Source organism: Ambystoma mexicanum, chromosome 3p (assembly GCF_040938575.1).
Source record: "Ambystoma mexicanum isolate Mex_15411 chromosome 3p, UKY_AmexF1_1, whole genome shotgun sequence".
In the NCBI taxonomy this organism is placed as follows: Eukaryota; Metazoa; Chordata; class Amphibia; order Caudata; family Ambystomatidae; genus Ambystoma; species Ambystoma mexicanum.
In genome coordinates this window covers 50,191,628-50,209,760 of record NC_090925.1, presented here as the reverse complement: position 1 = coordinate 50,209,760, position 18,133 = coordinate 50,191,628, and positions in this window count along the sequence as shown.

The window sequence follows — 18,133 nt, the reverse complement described above, 5'->3', positions numbered from 1 at the left end:
AGCCTGTGCTTAGGCCAGGGAAGATGCATGGCTGGCCCAGGAGAAGGCTTCTGCTACTGCATCTGCAGTTGTAGCTGCGCAGCAGCCTGTGCTCAGGCCAGGGAAGTTGCATGGCTGGCCCAGGAGCAGGCTTCTGCTACTGCATCTGCAGTTGTAGCTGCGCAGCAGCCTGTGCTCAGGCCAGGGAAGGTGCCAGGCTGTCCCGGGTGCAGGCTTCTGCTAGTGCATCTGCAGTTGTACTTGTGCAGCAGCCTGGGATCAGGCCAGGGTAGGTGCCAGACTGTCCTAGGAGCAGGCTTCTGCTAGTGCATCTGCAGTTGTACCTGCGAAGCAGCCTGTGCTCAGGCCAGGGAAGATGCCTGGCTGTCCCAGGAGCAGGCTTCTACTAGTGCATCTGCAGTTGTACCTGTGCAGCAGCCTGTGCTCAGGCCAGGGAAGGTGCCAGGCTGTCCCAGGAGAAGGCGTTTACTAGTGCATCTGCAGTTGTAGCTGCGCAGCAGCCTGTGCTCAGGCCAGGGAAGATGCCAGGCTGTCCCAGGAGCAGGCTTCTGCTAGTGCATGTGCAGGTATACCTGTGCAGCAGCATGTGCTCAGGCCAGGGAAGGTGCCAGGCTTTCCCAGGAGAAGGCTTTTACTAGTGCATCTGCAGTTGCAGCTGCGCAGCAGCCTGTGCTCAGGTGAGGGAAGGTGCCTGGATGTCACAGGAGCAGGCTTCTGCTAGTGCATCTGCAGTTGTAGCTGTGCAGCAGCCTGTGCTCAGGCCAGGGAAGGTGCCAGGATGTCCCAGGAAAAGGCTTTTACTAGTGCATCTGCAGTTGTAGCTGCGCAGCAGACTGTGCACAGGCCAGGGAAGGTGCCAGGCTATCCCGGGAGCAGGCTTCTGCTAGTGCATCTGCAGTTGTAGCTGCGCAGCAGCCTGTGCTCGGGCCAGAGAAGATGCCTGGCTGTCCGGGGAGCAGGCTTCTGCTAGTGCATGTGCAGGTATACCTGTGCAGCAGCCTGTGCTCAGGCCAGGGAAGATGCCAGGCTGTCATAGGAGCAGGCTTCTACTAGTGCATCTACAGTTGTAGCTGCACTGCAGCCTGTGCTCAGGCCAAGGAAGATGCCTGGCTGTCCCAGGAGCAGGCTTCCACTAGTGCATCTGTAGTTGTAGCTGCGCAGCAGCCTCTGCTCAGGCTAGGGAAGGGCCCAGGCTGTCCCGGGATCAGGCTTCTACTAGTGCATCGTCAGTTGTAGCTGTGCAGCAGCCTGTGCTCAAGCCAGGGAAGATGCATGGCTGGCCCAGGAGCAGGCTTCTGCTACTGCATCTTCAGTTGTAGCTCCGCAGCAGCCTGTGCTCAGGCCAGGGAAGACGTCTGGCTGGCCCAGGAGCCGGCTTCTGCTACTGCATCTGCAGTTGTACCTTCGCAGCAGCCTGTGCTCAGGCCAGGGAAGGTGCCAGGCTGTTCCGGGGGCAGGCTTCTGCTAGTGCATCTGCAGTTGTACCTGCGAAGCAGCCTGTACTCAGGCCAGGGAAGATGCCTGGCTGTCCCAGGAGCAGGCTTCTGCTAGTGCATCTGCAGTTGTACCTGCGAAGCAGCCTGTGCTCAGGCAAGGGAAAGTGCCAGGCTGTCCCAGGAGAAGGCTTTTACTAGTGCATCTGCAGTTGTAGCTGCTCAGCAGCCTGTGCTCAGGCCAGGGAAGGTGCCAGGCTGGCCCGGGAGCAGGCTTCTGCTAGTGCATCTGCAGTTGTACATGCGAAACAGCCTGTGCTCAGGCCAGGGAAGATGCCTGGCTGTACCAGGAGCAGGCTTCTACTAGTGCATCTGCAGTTGTACCTGTGCAGCAGCCTGTGCTCAGGCCAGGGAAGGTGCCAGGCTGTCCCAGGAGAAGGCTTTTACTAGTGCATCTGCAGTTGTAGCTGTGCAGCAGCCTGTGCTCAGGCCAGGGAAGATGCCAGTCTGTCCCGGGAGCAGGCTTCTGCTAGTTTATGTGCAGGTATACCTGTGCAGCAGCATGTGCTCAGGCCAAGGAAGGTGCCAGGCTGTCCCAGGAGAAGGCTTTTACTAGTGCATCTGCAGTTGTAGCTGCGCAGCAGCCTGTGCTCAGGCCAGGGAAGATGCCAGGCTGTCCCCGGGAGCAGGATTCTACTAGCGCATCTGCAGTTGTAGCTGCGCAGCAGCCTGTGCTCAGGCCAGGGAAGATGTCTGGCTTGTCCAGGAGCAGGCTTCTACTAGTGCATCTTCAGTTGTAGCTGCGCAGCAGACTGTGCTCAGGCAAGGGAAAGTGCCAGGCTGTCCCAGGAGAAGGCTTTTACTAGTGCATCTGCAGTTGTAGCTGCTCAGTAGCCTGTGCTCAGGCCAGGGAAGGTGCCAGGCTGGCCCGGGAGCAGGCTTCTGCTAGTGCATCTGCAGTTGTACCTGCGAAGCAGCCTGTGTTCAGGCCAGGGAAGATGCCTGGCTGTCCCAGGAGAAGGCTTCTACTAGTGCATCTGCAGTTGTACCTGTGCAGCAGCCTGTGCTCAGGCCAGGGAAGGTGCCAGGCTGTCCCAGGAGAAGGCTTTTACTAGTGCATCTGCAGTTGTAGCTGCTCAGCAGCCTGTGCTCAGGCCAGGGACGGTGCCAGGCTGGCCCGGGAGCAGGCTTCTGCTAGTGCATCTGCAGTTGTAGCTGCGCAGCAGCCTGTGCTCAGGCCAGGGAAGGTGCCAGGCTGTCCCGGGAGCTGGCTTCTGCTAGTGCATCTGCAGTTGTAGCTGAGCAGCAACTCGTGCTCAGGCCATTGAAGGTGCAAGGCTGACCCGGGAGCAGGCTTCTACTAGTGCATCTTCAGTTGTAGCTGCACTGCAGCCTGTGCTCAGGTCAGGATAGATGCCTGGCTGTCCCAGGAGCAGGCTTCTACTAGTGCATCTTCAGTTTCAGCTGCGTAGCAGCCTGTGCTCAGGCCAGGGAAGATGCATGGCTGGCACAGGAGCAGGCTTCTGCTAGTGCATCTGCAGTTGTAGCTGTGCAGCAGCCTGTGCTCAGGCCAGGGAGGTGCATGGCTGGCCCAGGAGCATGCTTCTGCTAATGCATCTGCAGTTGTACTTGTGCAGCAGCCTGGGCTCAGGCCAGGGTAGGTGCCAGGCTGTCCTGGGAGCAGGCTTCTGCTAGTGCATCTGCAGTTGTAGCTGCGCAGCAGCCTGTGCTCAGGCCAGGGAAGATGCCTGGCTGTCCAGGAGCAGGCTTCTACTAGTGCATCTGCAGTTGTACCTGTGCAGCAGCCTGTGCTCAGGCCAGGGAAGGTGCCAGGCTGTCCCGGGAGCAGGCTTCTGCTAGTGCATCTGCAGTTGTAGCTGCGCAGCAGCCTGTGCTCAGGCCAGGGAAGATGCCTGGCTGTCCAGGAGCAGGCTTCTACTAGTGCATCTGCAGTTGTACCTGTGCAGCAGCATGTGCTCAGGCCAGGGAAGGTGCCAGGCTGTCCCAGGAGAAGGCTTTTACTAGTGCATCTGCAGTTGTAGCTGCGCAGCAGCCTGTGCTCAGGCCAGGGAAGATGCCAGGCTGTCCCGGGAGCAGGCCTCTGCTAGTACATCTGCAGTTGTAGCTGAGCAGCAGCCTATGCTTAGGCCAGGGAAGATGCCTTGCTGTCCCGGGAGCAGGCTTCTGCTAGTGCATCTGCAGTTGTTGCTGCACAGCAGCCTGTGCTCAGGCCAGGGAAGCTGCCAGGCTGTCCCGGGAGCAGGCATCTGCTAGTGCATCTGCAGTTGTAGCTGTGCAGCATCCTGTGCTCAGGCCAGGGAAGATGCCAGGCTGTCCCGGGAGCAGGCTTCTGCTAGTGCATCTGCAGGTGTACCTGTGCAGCAGCCTATGCTCAGGCCAGGGAACATGCCTGGCTGTCCCAGGAGAAGGCTTCTACTAGTGCATCTGCAGTTGTAGCTGCGCAGCAGCCTGTGCTCAGGCCAGGGAAGATGCATGGCTGGCCCAGGAGCAGGCTTCTGCTACTGCATCTGCAGTTGTAGCTGCACAGCAGCCTGTGCGCAGGCCAGGGAAGGTACCAGGCTGTCCCGGGAGCAGGCTTCTACTAGTGCATCTGCAGTTGTAGCTGCGCAGCAGCCTGTTCTAAGGCCAGGGAAGATGCATGGCTGGCCCAGGAGCAGGCTTCTGCTACTGCATCTGTAGTTGTAGCTGCACAGCAGCCTGTGCTCAGGCCAGGGAAGGTGCCAGGCTGTCCAGGGAGCAGGCTTCTACTAGTGCATCTCCAGTTGTAGCTGCACAGCAGCCTGTGCGCAGGCCAGGGAAGGTAGCAGGCTGTCCCTGGAGCCTGCTTCTGCTACTGTATCTGCAGTTGTACCTGCGCAGCAGCCTGTGCTCAGGCCAGGGAAGATGCCAGGCTGTCCCGGGAGCAGGCTTCTGCTAGTGCATCGGCAGTTGTAGCTGATCAGGCCAGGGAAGATGCCAAGCTGTCCCTGGAGCCTGCTTCTGCTACTGCATCTGCAGTTGTACCTGCGCAGCAGCCTGTGCTCAGGCCAGGGAAGATGCCAGGCTGTCCCGGGAGCAGGCTTCTGCTAGTGCATCTGCAGTTGTAGCTGCTCAGGCCAGGGAAGATGCCAGGCTGACCCGGGAGCAGGCTTCTGCTAATGCATCGACAGTTGTAGCTGCGGAGCAGCCTGTGCTCAGGCCAGGGAAGGTGCCAGGCTGTCCCGGGAGCAGGATTCTACTAGTGAATCTGCAGTTGTAGCTGCACAGCAGCCTGTGCTCAGGCCAGGGAAGGTGCCATGCTGTCCTGGGAGCATGCTTCTACTAGTCCATCTGCAGTTGTAGCTGCACAGAAGCCTGTGCTCAGGCCAGGGAAGATGCATGGCTGTCCCAGGTGCAGGCTTCTGCTACTGCATCTGCAGTTGTAGCTGCGCAGCAGCCTGTGCTCAGGCCAGGGAAGATGTCTGCTGGCCCAGGAGCAGGCTTCTGCTACTGCATCTGCAGTTGTAGCTGCACAGCAGCCTGTGCGCAGGCCAGGGAAGGTACCAGGCTGTCCCTGGAGCCTGCTTCTGCTACTGTATCTACAGTTGTACCTGCGCAGCAGCCTGTGCTCAGGCCAGGGAAGATGCCAGACTGTCCCGGGAGCAGGCTTCTGCTAGTGCATCGGCAGTTGTCGCTGATCAGGCCAGGGAAGATGCCAGGCTGTCCCTGGAGCCTGATTCTGCTATTGCATCTGCAGTTGTACCTGCGCAGCAGCCTGTGCTCAGGCCAGGGAAGATGCCAGGCTGTCCCGGGAGCAGGCTTCTGCTAGTGCATCTGCAGTTGTAGCTGCTCAGGCCAGGGAAGATGCCAGGCTGTCCCGGGAGCAGGCTTCTGCTAATGCGTCGACAGTTGTAGCTGCGCAGCAGCCTGTGCTCAGGCCAGGGAAGGTGCCAGGCTGTCCCGGGAGCAGGCTTCTACTAGTGCATCCGCAGTTGTAGCTGTGCAGAAGCCTGTGCTCAGGCCAGGGAAGATGCATGGCTGTCCCAGGTGCAGGCTTCTGCTATTGCATCTGCAGTTGTAGGTGCGCAGCAGCCTGTACTCAGGCCAGGGAAGATGCATGGCTGTCCCGGGAGCAGGCTTCTACTAGTGCATCCGCAGTTGTAGCTGTGCAGAAGCCTGTGCTCAGGCCAGGGAAGATGCATGGCTGTCCCAGGTGCAGGCTTCTGCTACTGCATCTGCAGTTGTAGCTGAGCAGCAGCCTGTGCTCAGGCCAGGGAAGATGCCTGGCTTTCCCAGGAGCAGGTGTCTAATAGTGCATCTGCAGTTGTAGCTGCACAGCAGCCTTTGCTCAGACCGCAGAGGATGCACAGCAGACCTAGGAGCAGGCTGGTACTGATGGAGGTGTGGCTGTGCCAGCATCTGCAGCAGCCTATGCCCAGACCATGGACGATGCCCAGCTAGGCCGAGTACAGACTGTTGCTGATGTATCTGTGGCTATTCCTGCATTGGCATCAGCCTGGGCTCAGGTCAGGAAAGATGCTCTGCCAACCTGGGTGTAGGTTGTTGCTCATGCAGCTCCAGTTGTAGTTGCATCAGCAGCACCCTTTGTTCAGGCTGGTGAGGATGCATGGCTGGCATGGGAGAATGCTGCCACCACCTTCTCTGCTGCTCTCTTGCTATTAGCATGCAGCAATGTAGACCTTTTCCACCACATGGTGGAGGCCAGCATGCATCATACCCAGTCAAAGATTACCTTAATTGGGCTGCTGATGGAGCAGTCCCTCAACCATATGCAGCTATATGTGGGGAGGGAATCTTCTTCTGCCTCAACCCTCCCTTCCTCTGTTCCTACTTCATCACAGCAGTTCTCCTACTGGCCCTGTGGTTGTCAATCGTAGATGGTGTGGACAAAATCTTACAACCCAACAGAGTCCTGTTCACAAGCAGCCACAATGAGGGAAGCTGTTGCAACATCCCATCGCACAGCTGTTCCTCTTCCTTTCGTGGCATGCTTGCCACATTATGTAATTTATGATTGACAGAATTATGTCTCATATTTTGTATGCATATTTCTGTGGACATTCTCTGTGCTTCCTGAACATTCACATGATCTTGGACTACTTATGGGATGGATTCTCCCTGGATACTTCTTCCAATGCACAATGTTTGACCCCAAAGGGGCAGTAACACCCTTTGAACCATCATTGTTTAACAATGTTTAGTTAGCAAGCACCGTTGTCTCCACTCGTTTGTTTATTGGGTACGGGGGAAAGGGGCAGTGAGGAGTTGGGGCATGCTCTGTTGGGAAGAGATGCTGTTTCCTCTTCTGGAAGAAGTTGATGATTTCATCCAACCGCACAAGTCCATCTATGTGATCATGTGGTGCTGGGGCTCCGGTGTCTCCCCGTCACGGCCCGGGGTTCCATCATCCAAATCAGGATCTTCTTCTTTCTCATCAGGAATGGGCACATTCTGGCAGATGGCAATGTTATTGAACATGGGCCACATGTCAACGATGAGGCATACCTTCTCTGCACGATGCATGAAAGCACCATCTGTTTTGTGGAGGCTCCTCATGTGGTTCTTCAGAACCCCAAATGCATGCTGAGTGGGGTTCCTGGTGCGGGTGTAAGCAGCATTGTACCATTGTGGTCTAAGGTTAACAGGATTTAAGTCCAACAACCAGATGGCGAAAAACAATACTCTAAGGAAAAAGGCTTGGTGCACCCTTTTGTAAGAAGAACAAGAGCTTTATTTGTATACAAAAAGAAAATGGTGACAGGGTATTATACGTCCTCAATTTCCCTTCTTCAAAGCAAACAGCACATTATGACAGTGGAAATCGTCATCTGTGACGCACACAATATACAGTATTCATCCCCCACCTTCATAGGTTGCCATCTATATACATAATACTGGTTACATATGTCCCCCCAGTTCATTGGCCACATCCTCTTCGACTCCAACTTCTTCACAAGTGGGTTCCTATCTCTTGCCCTTACGTTGCTGTTAGGTGATTTGTTAAGTTATTGAAATCACTGCCCTGCCCCGAGGCTTAATCATGTGATGTGCATCTGTCCATCAACATGAGCTCAGTGGATAACTTCGACGTCAGTCTGGTCCTTGAGAGTAAAGCAACTCTTCTCTCATCACAGACACACAGGTACCCCCACAATGCCTTCCTGTCGCAATCTTGTGTGCATTAGCATCACCCTTTGCTCCCCCTTGTACGAATCACACGTTGTTCTCTGCTCCCCCCTTATCAGCTATCCCTCCGGGGTATGAGGGGAAGCGGACCTGGTTCTGCGGGTCCCACTTATCAGTCTAATTTGTGAAGGATTTAGGAGGTTTGCTCACAGGCATCTGGTAGTTCAAATGAGATGGCCATTATCCTGGTGGTGCTGGTGTTCTAAATCTCAACTTGTGTTCTGGCAGCTATAGACATCTGCCCTGGCTAACATGGGTTTGTCCTTCATGACCAGCCACAGCCCTTCTCATATTAGGCCATTCACATAACTTTCTAGTTTTGCAAAGCTCTAACAGGATACATCCGTGTGTGTGTGTACGTGTTCCCTACCCCTACCTGAAATATATGAGCACAGGGCCTCGTACTGTGTTCTCAACACGGCATGCAAGGACCCAGGCCTAACTTCATTTATGGTGACACTTCTATATTTCTCATCAATCTGACGGGGAAATATACCATGTGTGGTGTATGCACTCAGTATATCTAACACTCTACGGGGCTGATTTTAGTTTTTCTTAAACCTAAACAATTTTCTCCAATCAATACTCCCCACACTACTAGGGACGTTTATTTCCATTAATCAGCATAGATGTGTGTTGAGCTGGCCTTAGCTGGGGAAATGTATGCCTCACGAATCCCTTTAAACGTGTATTCCCATTATGATTGCAGCGGTAATGAATAAACAAAGTACATGAAGTGTGATCACAGGCTGGATAGTGCCTGGGCACGGCTATTTGCATCAGTCAAATGAGCTCTGTCAGGGTCATGATGTACAATATTATCTCCTGCCTTTCTCAGACAGTTCAGAAGAGGTAGAAAGGCAAACAGACAGGCTAAAATGATGGCACCCACTGATATAGCCATGCTTGTCCTTCACGTGATCTCCTTGGTGGCCGGGCTGATGGGACACATGTTCATCCTTAAAGTGAGTTTCTTTGAAAGGATCCATGGCAGCCATGACCTGAGGCCCTTTGACCTCATCCTCTCCAGTCTTGCATCATCAGACATTGGTCTTCTGTGTGTTTTCTTTGTAGTTCAAATAAGTCGATTTTTCTTTGTAGAATTGCTCTCGCTGGACAATGCCTGGACTGGATTCAGGTTCACTTTGCTTTGCCTTCACTGTTGCAGCCTCTGGTTCACCACCTGGTTCTGCCTCTACTGCCTGGTGAAAATGGTTATCTTCACTAATCCGTTCTTAGTGCGGTTGGTAAAGATCTTCCTGGAGAACGTCTGCTGGCTGCTTCTAATAACTGCTCTTATTTCACTGGCCACCTGTCTTCCATTAGTCGTTACTTTGGATTTTCATACTGGAGCCATCGGTCTGGCAAATACTTCAATTTCCACTCAATCAAATGCTTCCCTCAATGTTTCAATGACAAACGTGAATACAACAAACCATGTGAGAAATCAGTACTTGGTGTACCCTCTCAATATATTGCCAAACTTTGCAATATTCCTCTTTTCGGCTGTAGCAATCCTAATCACCCTCTGCAGACACATGAAGCGGATGGAGCAGAGTGGCAACGGCTTCAGGAGCCCCAGTCTAGGAGCTCACTCTGGAGCTGTGAAAACTATAACAGCTCTTCTCATCTTGTATTCTGTATTCGCTTTGGCTTGGCTCACCAGATCCTATTGTGGGTCCGCAGATAATAGCCCATTGATGTTATTATGTGTCCTCATTATCTCTTATTTCCCAGCCTTCAACTCCATCATCTTAATCCTGCGGGTCTCCAGAATGAAGAAAACACTGGCGGGAATCTGTTCTCTTGCTGCGTGTAGAAGTGGAGAGGAAACCTGAGGTCCTGTTTTCTTGCTTCCAAATCCTAAATGCATTACCATTAATCCATAGGCTCGAGTTACATGTAGAGCCAGTCTGAGTACATTCTCAAGGGTAGGAATGTGTTTAATGTCACTGTCAGAGTTTGAATGGTTTCTCAGCTATTTGTAGAAGTGTTTGGATCTGTTTTGGTGATAAATGACACATCCAAATGCAAGTCAGTCCCTGTTTCTGGAATCCAAGCACATTATTGTCACCAGGATAATACATGCATGTGGAGCCTCGGATCAGGAAGAGACCTTTTAGGGTGCACGTATATTCTTTCCTACCACCTCTACTCTAGAACACATGATTGTCTTCTCTTAAATCCATTGATGCATGTCCCCGTTAGTCCCTGGTAAACACGTGAAGACCTGGGTATGCTGTGAAGACCTGGCTCTGTTAAGAATCTCCTCAGTTAACAGCAGCCGACTTCATATTGTCAAGAAGCTTCTTGGTGTAGATGCGAGTTACAGAAATGATTTAACATAACATGTCCTTAAGTATGTAATAGCAAATCTTAATAAAATCTCAATGTCACTTTTGAAAAATATTGCATGTGCTACTTGCCTTGATAGTGTTCATTTAAAATATGCATGCATGCACACAACCTATTGATCTCGTCAGACCTCGCTATTGCACGGTGCTAGTGTTATTGTATTCTTCATGTAGGAAAAGGTACTACAGGGTACTTGAGGTGCGAAGAGCCTCATATATTCCTTCTAAAGCAGGTGGAATCCCCAGTGTGAAGAAATCAGGGAAGATGAGTCTTTAAGCCATGCTCAGTCTTCAACCAAAGGCATTATCAGCTGCACTGGACTGTTCCCATGAAATCCATGTGAGTTTCTAATGGGTCTGGAATTGATACAGACTTTCTCCATTTTCCGAGGGTAAAATGTGGAGAGGAATGACAGCATTCCTCTTCATCCAATATTCAAATGTCAGACCCTGCACCAAGAAACAAAGATGGTGTCTTGTACATATTTTACCAAAGACACACACATGCTTGATCTGCACTGGCTGCAAGCATATTTTCTGGATTCATACTTAATATAAATGCAGTGCCTTTTGAAACCCGACTTTTCCAAGCAAATCATGGTCTGTAGGGTTTGGCACTCATCTGTGTGGTGTAGTTGACATGATTTTAGAATAATTGAGCTGGATTGCTGGTCAATACTGAGCAATTCCAATTTCACGGTGAGGGGAGTATTTGAAAACACAGTCCACTCTAATGTTCAGCTTCAAAGAAGAAGCCCAGGGATTGCATTACAGAGGTTTGAGCTCAGTGCACAGACAACATTCTGCTTCATTTGCCCTGCAGAAGGACCTCTTTGGTTTTATAGAAGGTGCCACTAGGCCCTCCTGTAATACTGAAGAGGTGCCCTGCTCCTGAGTGCAGGCACATTAATGATGTGGCATTCCCTCAGTTGCATGGGGCATATATATGCAAATGAGGGAAACTGATTCTACAATTTCTTGACCTCCTTCCTGTGGGACCGACCATCCCAGGTCCAACTTGGGTCCTTTCTCTCCACCACCTCGATTTCCACATGAGGTGTTCCCCAGGGCTCTATCCTCTCAAACTGGATCTTCAATGTATATCTGCCCCCGACCCCTGGCCCACCTGATCTCTACTTTCTCCTCTAACCTTCAGTGTTATGCATATGACACATACCTCTCTTTCAGGCTACTCTCAGCCTTCTCTCCCTCCTCACTCATTCCTGACTGACTATCAGTTCAGGGATGGTGCACCTCTAATGACCTCTGCCTTAATGCCAGTATGACAGAGATTCCTGTAACGCTCACCTGATTCCCGCAGAGGCGCCGGTCTTGACTGGGTGAATGCCGTGTCTTCAAAGGTGATGTGTAACACAAGGTTGGCTCTTTGGGCTGGACCTCTGTGCACTGTATGTCTGACTTGAAGAGTAAGATGTCTGCAGATAGAAAATATGGGATTAATGAACTGGGGTTATTGGGTGCCTCTCTCCTCTTCCCTTTCTCTTCTCCTGTAGAACCTCAAAGGTTAACGCCCTCACCTTAGGTAAGTGAACGCCGAGCTCTCCATCTGCCTCGGGGCAGGGTGCCGTAACCAGTTTCTTCACTGGATAAGGGTGCAGGCCTCTTGACCTCAGAGGACTGCTGTCCGTCGTTAACTGCACGAACGGTAAGTTCTGGGCACTTCAAATGTCTTAAAAGTCTTTTGTAATGATATCTCTTGTTTTGCAGGGTTCCGGCGATGGTGGATGGCGGGCTGATGAGAGTTGAGGATCGAACCCGCGTGAGGAATAGAAGCGCCTGGAAGCACGTAAGTAAGCGCTTGTAGCCTGCTTCACGATGCGCACTAACTGTCCCTTTTATCTTGCAGGTACAAGTTCGGAGCTTTAGAGAAGCTGAAGGGTGCTGGAATACCCACTGGATTCGGCGTGGGAAGGAGTAATGGCACGTGACTAATAAAGTTGCCCAATGTCTTTAAACGCACCTTCTTTTGTCTTTCAGATGCGGGATGCAGCGCCGAAGGCCTCCGGAGCGTGCGAAGAGCTGGTAAGCTTTTGTCTTTCAGATGCCGGAATGCAGTGCGAAGACCTCCGGAGCATGCGAAGAGTAGGTAAGCCTTTGTCTTTCAGATGCCGGAATGCAGCGCGAGGCGTTGGTGACAGCCGATGGACCAGGTAAGAGATGCGCTGCCACTGAAGACCGTAGTGCTAACCTGTTCTTTCTTTGTCTTTACAGGTGCTGCTGAAGACTGGATTCCAGGATGGTAAGCCTTTGTTCCCTTAGGCCCAGGATCAGAAGCAGAAGACACGATGAGCGTTCTGCTGCAGAGAATGCAGAATAACGCAAAGCAAGATTCATCCATCGGGTGTGGTTTAAATAGCCTCCTGTAGTGCTTAGGTGTCTCCTTCCACAGCCACGCCTAGGTAAGAAAAGAGTTCCTGCTTTCCAGAAGAGTTCCAGTGTTCTGAACCTAGGGAGTGGCTCCTGCCCCACCCAACAGGAAAAGTAGTCCCAAACAGAAGAGGATCAGGGGTTCAACTGGCAGGTAAGTAAGCAGCATGGTCTGCTGCAGGTAAGTCCACCCAAGCATTATGAGCCCGGCGCTTCCAGCGCTGGGACTGGGCATCTTTATGAGCCTGGTGCCACTGGCGCCAGGACAGGGTCCAAAAGGTCCCAATTGGGACTGGCTGGCACTCGGAACCGGGGTTATGGGTCTGCTTCCAAGGGAGTCGGGCAAGTCCTGATCTTTTGGAAGCAGAGATCATGACAATTTCAGACAGTGCAAGAGCTAAGACATAGATAGGAAGGAAATAGGAACAGACAGACGACTACTGTACTAGGCCTGACAACATTTCTGATAGAGGCGGAGAATTATAAGAGATAAGGGAGAGGAGAGAAGAAAGAAGGGAGAGGAACAAAACAAGCGACTATCGTGTTAGGCCTGATGAAATTTCAGATAGTGCTGGAGGGGGGCACAAGTAAGGGAGGGGGGAGGAGACAAACAATTATTGCTATCATACTAGGTCCAGGGACAATTCTGATAGAGTAAGTGCATAGAAAAAAGTAAGGGAGGAGAAGGGAGAGGAGGAGAAAACAGAGAATAAACAGTGAACGGGGGACCAGAGGGAGCTTGGGGCGCAGAGGGACAACATGGGGGACCACAGGGGTGGGGGGCACAGAGATACATCACAGGGGGGCAGGGGGTGGGGGCACAGAGAGAACATCACAGGGGAACAGGGGCGGCACAGAGCGTCACCATGGGGACCAGAAGGGGATGGGGGCACAGAGAGACATCACAGGGGACTGGGCGGGAGTGAGGGCACAGAGAGACAACACAGGGAACCAGAGGGGGTAAGGGAACAGCAAACAACATGGGGGACCAGGGAGGGGGTGGGGGCACTGCTAACAGCACGGGGGACCAGGGAGGGGGTGGGGGCACAGGGATACAACACAGTGGACAAGAGGGGTGTGGGTGCACAGCAAATATTATGGGGGAAAATTGGGCACAGCAAACATCACGGGGGCCAGGAGGGGGTGGGGCACAGGGAGACAACACAGGAGACAAGAGGGGTTGGGGGCACAGAGAGACATGGGGGACCAGGGAGGGGGTGCGGGCACAGCGAACATCAATGGGGACCAGTGAGGGGGTGGGGGCACAGAGAACATCAAGGGGGACCAGGAATGGAGTGGGGGCTCAGGGACACAACACTGGGGGCCCGAGGGGCCTGGGGGCACAGCGATCATCATGGGCGCCAGGGAGGGGGCACAGGGTGACAACACAGGGGACCCGAGGGCGGTGGGGTGCACAGCAAACATCAACGGGGGCCAGGGTCGGGGGACAGGGAGCCAACACAGGGGACAAGAGGGGGTTGGGGGCTCAGAACACATCACAGGGGATAAGGGGGCACAGCAAACATCACAGGGGACAAGGGAGGGTGTGGGGGCACAGGGAGACATCCCGGGGGACCAGGGAGGGGGCGGGGGCACAGCAAACATCACAGGGGACCAGGGAGAGGGTGGGGGGCACAGCAAACATCACAGGGGACCAGGGAGAGGGTGGGGCACAGGGAGACAACACAGGGGACAAGAGGGGGTGGGGGGCACAGCGAACATCACAGGGGACCAGGGAGGGGATGGGGGCACAGCGAAGATCTTGGGGGACAAAAGAGGGGTGGGGCACAGAGAAACATCATGGGGGACCAGGGAGTGGGTGGGGCTTAGGGAACATCACAGGGGCCAGGGAAGGTTGGAGGTACAGGGAGACAGAACAGTGGACCAGAAGGGTGTGGGGGGAACAACAAACATCACAGGGGGCCAGGGAGGGGGTGGGTGCACAGCATTACAGTGGTGGACAGGGGGCAGACAGGGACCTTACAAATCAGGCCTTAGAGGTGGGCCGGAATTCATCTGCCGGCATGCCTGATTGGTCGAGTAGTAGTCAGCTAGAACCAATCACAGGCGAGGCAGATGAGGGGCTCACTCACCTCAAACAACAAGAAATATGAAAGGCCATGTTGGAAGAGGCCTTAGGTACGGCACAATGTAGATGCAGGCAAAAACAAGTGCACAATGCGGCAGTAGGTACCAAATGTTCAAAACTAATTGGATTTATTTACCATGAATATGAATGTACAGAGAATAGCAATGAGTATATTTTTTTGGCGGAGGCACTGAAGAAGTACACATTGTGGACATATGTATTCCACTGAAGTGTGGAAAACGCGTTGTCATAGTGTTTTCGCTACAAGGAATTGTACAGAGTATTACATGCTGATCATTTCATCTTGAGATTTCGTTGGACCTTGGATAGGTCAGCAGGATCAGTGACTGTGCATTTCAGGAATTGCACATAGAGACTAGCAATGAAAATCTAGTGACATCAATTGGTGTATGTAAATTAAAAAAACAATACCTCCCAAAAAACTTTGCAAGAACAGCTCATATGCATACTTTATTGAATATTAACATGAATAATTTTGAAAAAAATTATCAATTCCACATATCAGGGAATTGGTGTGACTGAGGGATAGTTTAAAAAAAATGTTTTATTGTGTCAGTAGTTTAGCACATTTTGTGTCAGGGATTGCCCGAACAGGTACATAGGCAACTCAAAAACCTAGTAGGAATAGAATCAAAGCCATGGGCAGAAATATGGTTGACTATAGTGCATCACCGTCGACTGTTACAGGAGAAAAACAGGAAGAGGGAAAATGCTACAAAACTTGAGGAAGCTAAGTTATTGTAGAATAAATTGTCAAAATATGCCATAGAAGGGCCAGTATTGACAAGTGGAGAAGTACTGGGAATACAGCAAGCAGTGGGTACAATACAGGTGAATAATCAGCGCTCGATGGACCATTGGATGAATGGGTTTGTGTCACGAGGCAGAGGAATGGGCTATCGCAGATGGGGTGGTTTTCTGAATAATCAAAACGTTTTCAGAATACGCAGAACGATAATCAGAATGTGCAAGGATGATTTAATCCAGAGGGACAAGTCAGAAGGGCTCCTCCTGTATGTTGGACATGTGGGATGACAGGGAACATTGAGCATGTACGTGGGAGCCAAGGGTATTTACAAAATGGGCAATTCTCAAGAGGGGGTCAGCTTATCCTCCAGCATATAGCACACAAGCTAGGAATGAGTTTGCCCAAGATCAGACAGTGTATCAAGCGCGAGCGCTGCAAATACAACAGGCATTGCAGCCACAGCAAGCACCATTGAACCCTCTACAAGGACAGTCACAACATGCCCCCATGCAGATACAGCAGAACGCAAACATGAGACAATTGTTGTCACTGTGGTGGGAGGAAGTCCTTTCACAGGTACAGGTGTATGTATGCATCCACAATAGGACAGCTCACAGGGCGACTTGACTCCAAGAGGAACCAATGGTTGATGTGATGATAGGAAGCAAATCTTTTTCTTTTTTAGTAGACACTGTTGCAACTCACTCATGTATACGAGAGGGAAAATAGCCAATGTCGGGAATTGCCATGACTGCTCAGGGAATCTCTGGAGCTACGAGTCGAATTCCTTTTAGTGACGAATTACCAGTCTCCATAGGAGAGTGTGACTTGTCTGTTCCATTATTGTATTCAAGGCAGACACCAGTTAACATTCTAGGACGAGATTTAATGACGAAGCTTAATATGATGATGTCTTTCACTTATGAGGGCATAGTGTGCGCCACTCCTGGGATACATTATATGAATGTGGGCAAATTTATATTGGCATTTATAGGGAAAATGGCTCTGCGAGGAATGCCACTGGAACCAGAGGTTTTTCTTCATGGGGTACATATTCTGTTGACATGGCTACCCGGCTTAGTGGTAAAGATTATGAGAGTACCTGATGAATTTCTGTTCAGACCACAGATACCTATGGATGAAAAGGGGGGACAGACTATTCCCCTAGAGTTAGATGCAGCCATAGTACAAGGGGAAATGGCAATGCTCAGAGAAATAGATAACAAGGGCAGGCCATGGGGAACAGTGATTGCCATTGGCGAAGGGTGTAGACTGACTGATGTCACTGACGATGACATGTTTAGAGATGACCCAACAAATGATGAAGTAATATTCGAGATGAGCATTACATATTGGATTAGAATAGAAAAAAGAATGACGAAGCAACCCGCATTTTTTGCTGAAGATCGAAAAAGTGCCAAGTGCTTTATGGACTACAGGCTCTTATGATGTAGGCCTACCGAAGGGGTTAGGGGAGATTAAGATAAAACTGTACCAGGAGCAATTTTACCTTGAGCAAGACAGTACCCAATGTCTCGAGAGGAGGATGAAGGTATTTTTAAGACTGTTTCAGCACTGATGGAACAGGGTATTGTGATACTGTCAGAAACATTGTGCAATATAGCAGTGTATCCTATCAAGAATTCAAAGGGGGGGCGTGGAGATTTTTTCAAGATATGAGACAGATTAACCAGATTGTAGAGGCAGAGTTTCCTTTAGTTCCTAATCTGGCGACGATAATCTGCAGTATCCCTGTCGAAGCATGATATTTCATGGTGATTGACTTGAAAAAAGCGTTTTTATCAATCCCGTTGCACAAGGACTCACAAGACTTGACTTCCTTTCGTTCCACCAAATCCAACTGAAACACACTTGTTTGCCCCAGGAGTACTGTGAGTCCCCATCAATCTTTAATAGGGTCCTTCAGATGGACCTAGCCAATATTGATTTGAAGAGCATTGTGTTACAGTACGTAGATGCTATTCTTATTTGTTGCACAACAGAAGATGAGTGCAGGCAAGACTCAATTCAGTTAATGACTGTCCTAGCAGACAATGGATACAAGGTAGACAAAGAGAAGTTACAGTATTGTCAAGAAGCGGTGGTGTACATAGGCCAGTTGATTTCACATGGGGGAAAGAGGGTTACACCTGAAAGAACTGAGGTGATCATGAAAACAGCAAAACCGCACACAGTAAAACAAATGCAGCAGTTTTTGGGACTATGCAATTATGTTAGAGCATGGGTGTTTGATTAAAGTTCATACACGAGACCCATTTTGCAGGCTTTAAAGAAAGCACAGGTAAATGAAAAGAAGATAGAATGGTCTGAGGAAATGGAGGAAGGTGTTTGAATAGTTGAAGAAAGCAATTTGTACAGCTCCTGTTTTAGGAATTCCCAATTATACTGAGGGGTTCTTTTTGTTTTCACACACAAATGGGACAGTCATGACAGCAGTGCTTACACAGAGGGCTACATTAGGGTATAAACCTCTGGCATACTACAGTGGGATTCCAGATCTAGTTATGAAGGGACACTTTCCTTGCGAACAGTCGCTGGCAGCAGCCACGTTTGCAATTGAGAAGTCTACTAGCATCCTAATGGGTTGTTCTATGATGCTTTTTGTGGAGCATGCTTTCTTTGATATTTTGGAGAAACCTAAGGGTACGTTGACATCTTAGAGAGCTTCTGCGAATAAGGTGATCATATCAAATCGAGAGATTAAAATAGTCAGATGTAAAATAGTGAACCCTGCCATGGTTGTAGCTGAACCTGTGGCAGAGGGTGAGCATGTGCATTCTTGTGCAAACTATGAGGAGTTTTACAATGATATACCGTGCATAAAAGAGAATGCATTAGCAGGGGGGAGATTCTCGTTATTGATGGTTCTTCGAAAATTGATCAAACTAGTGGG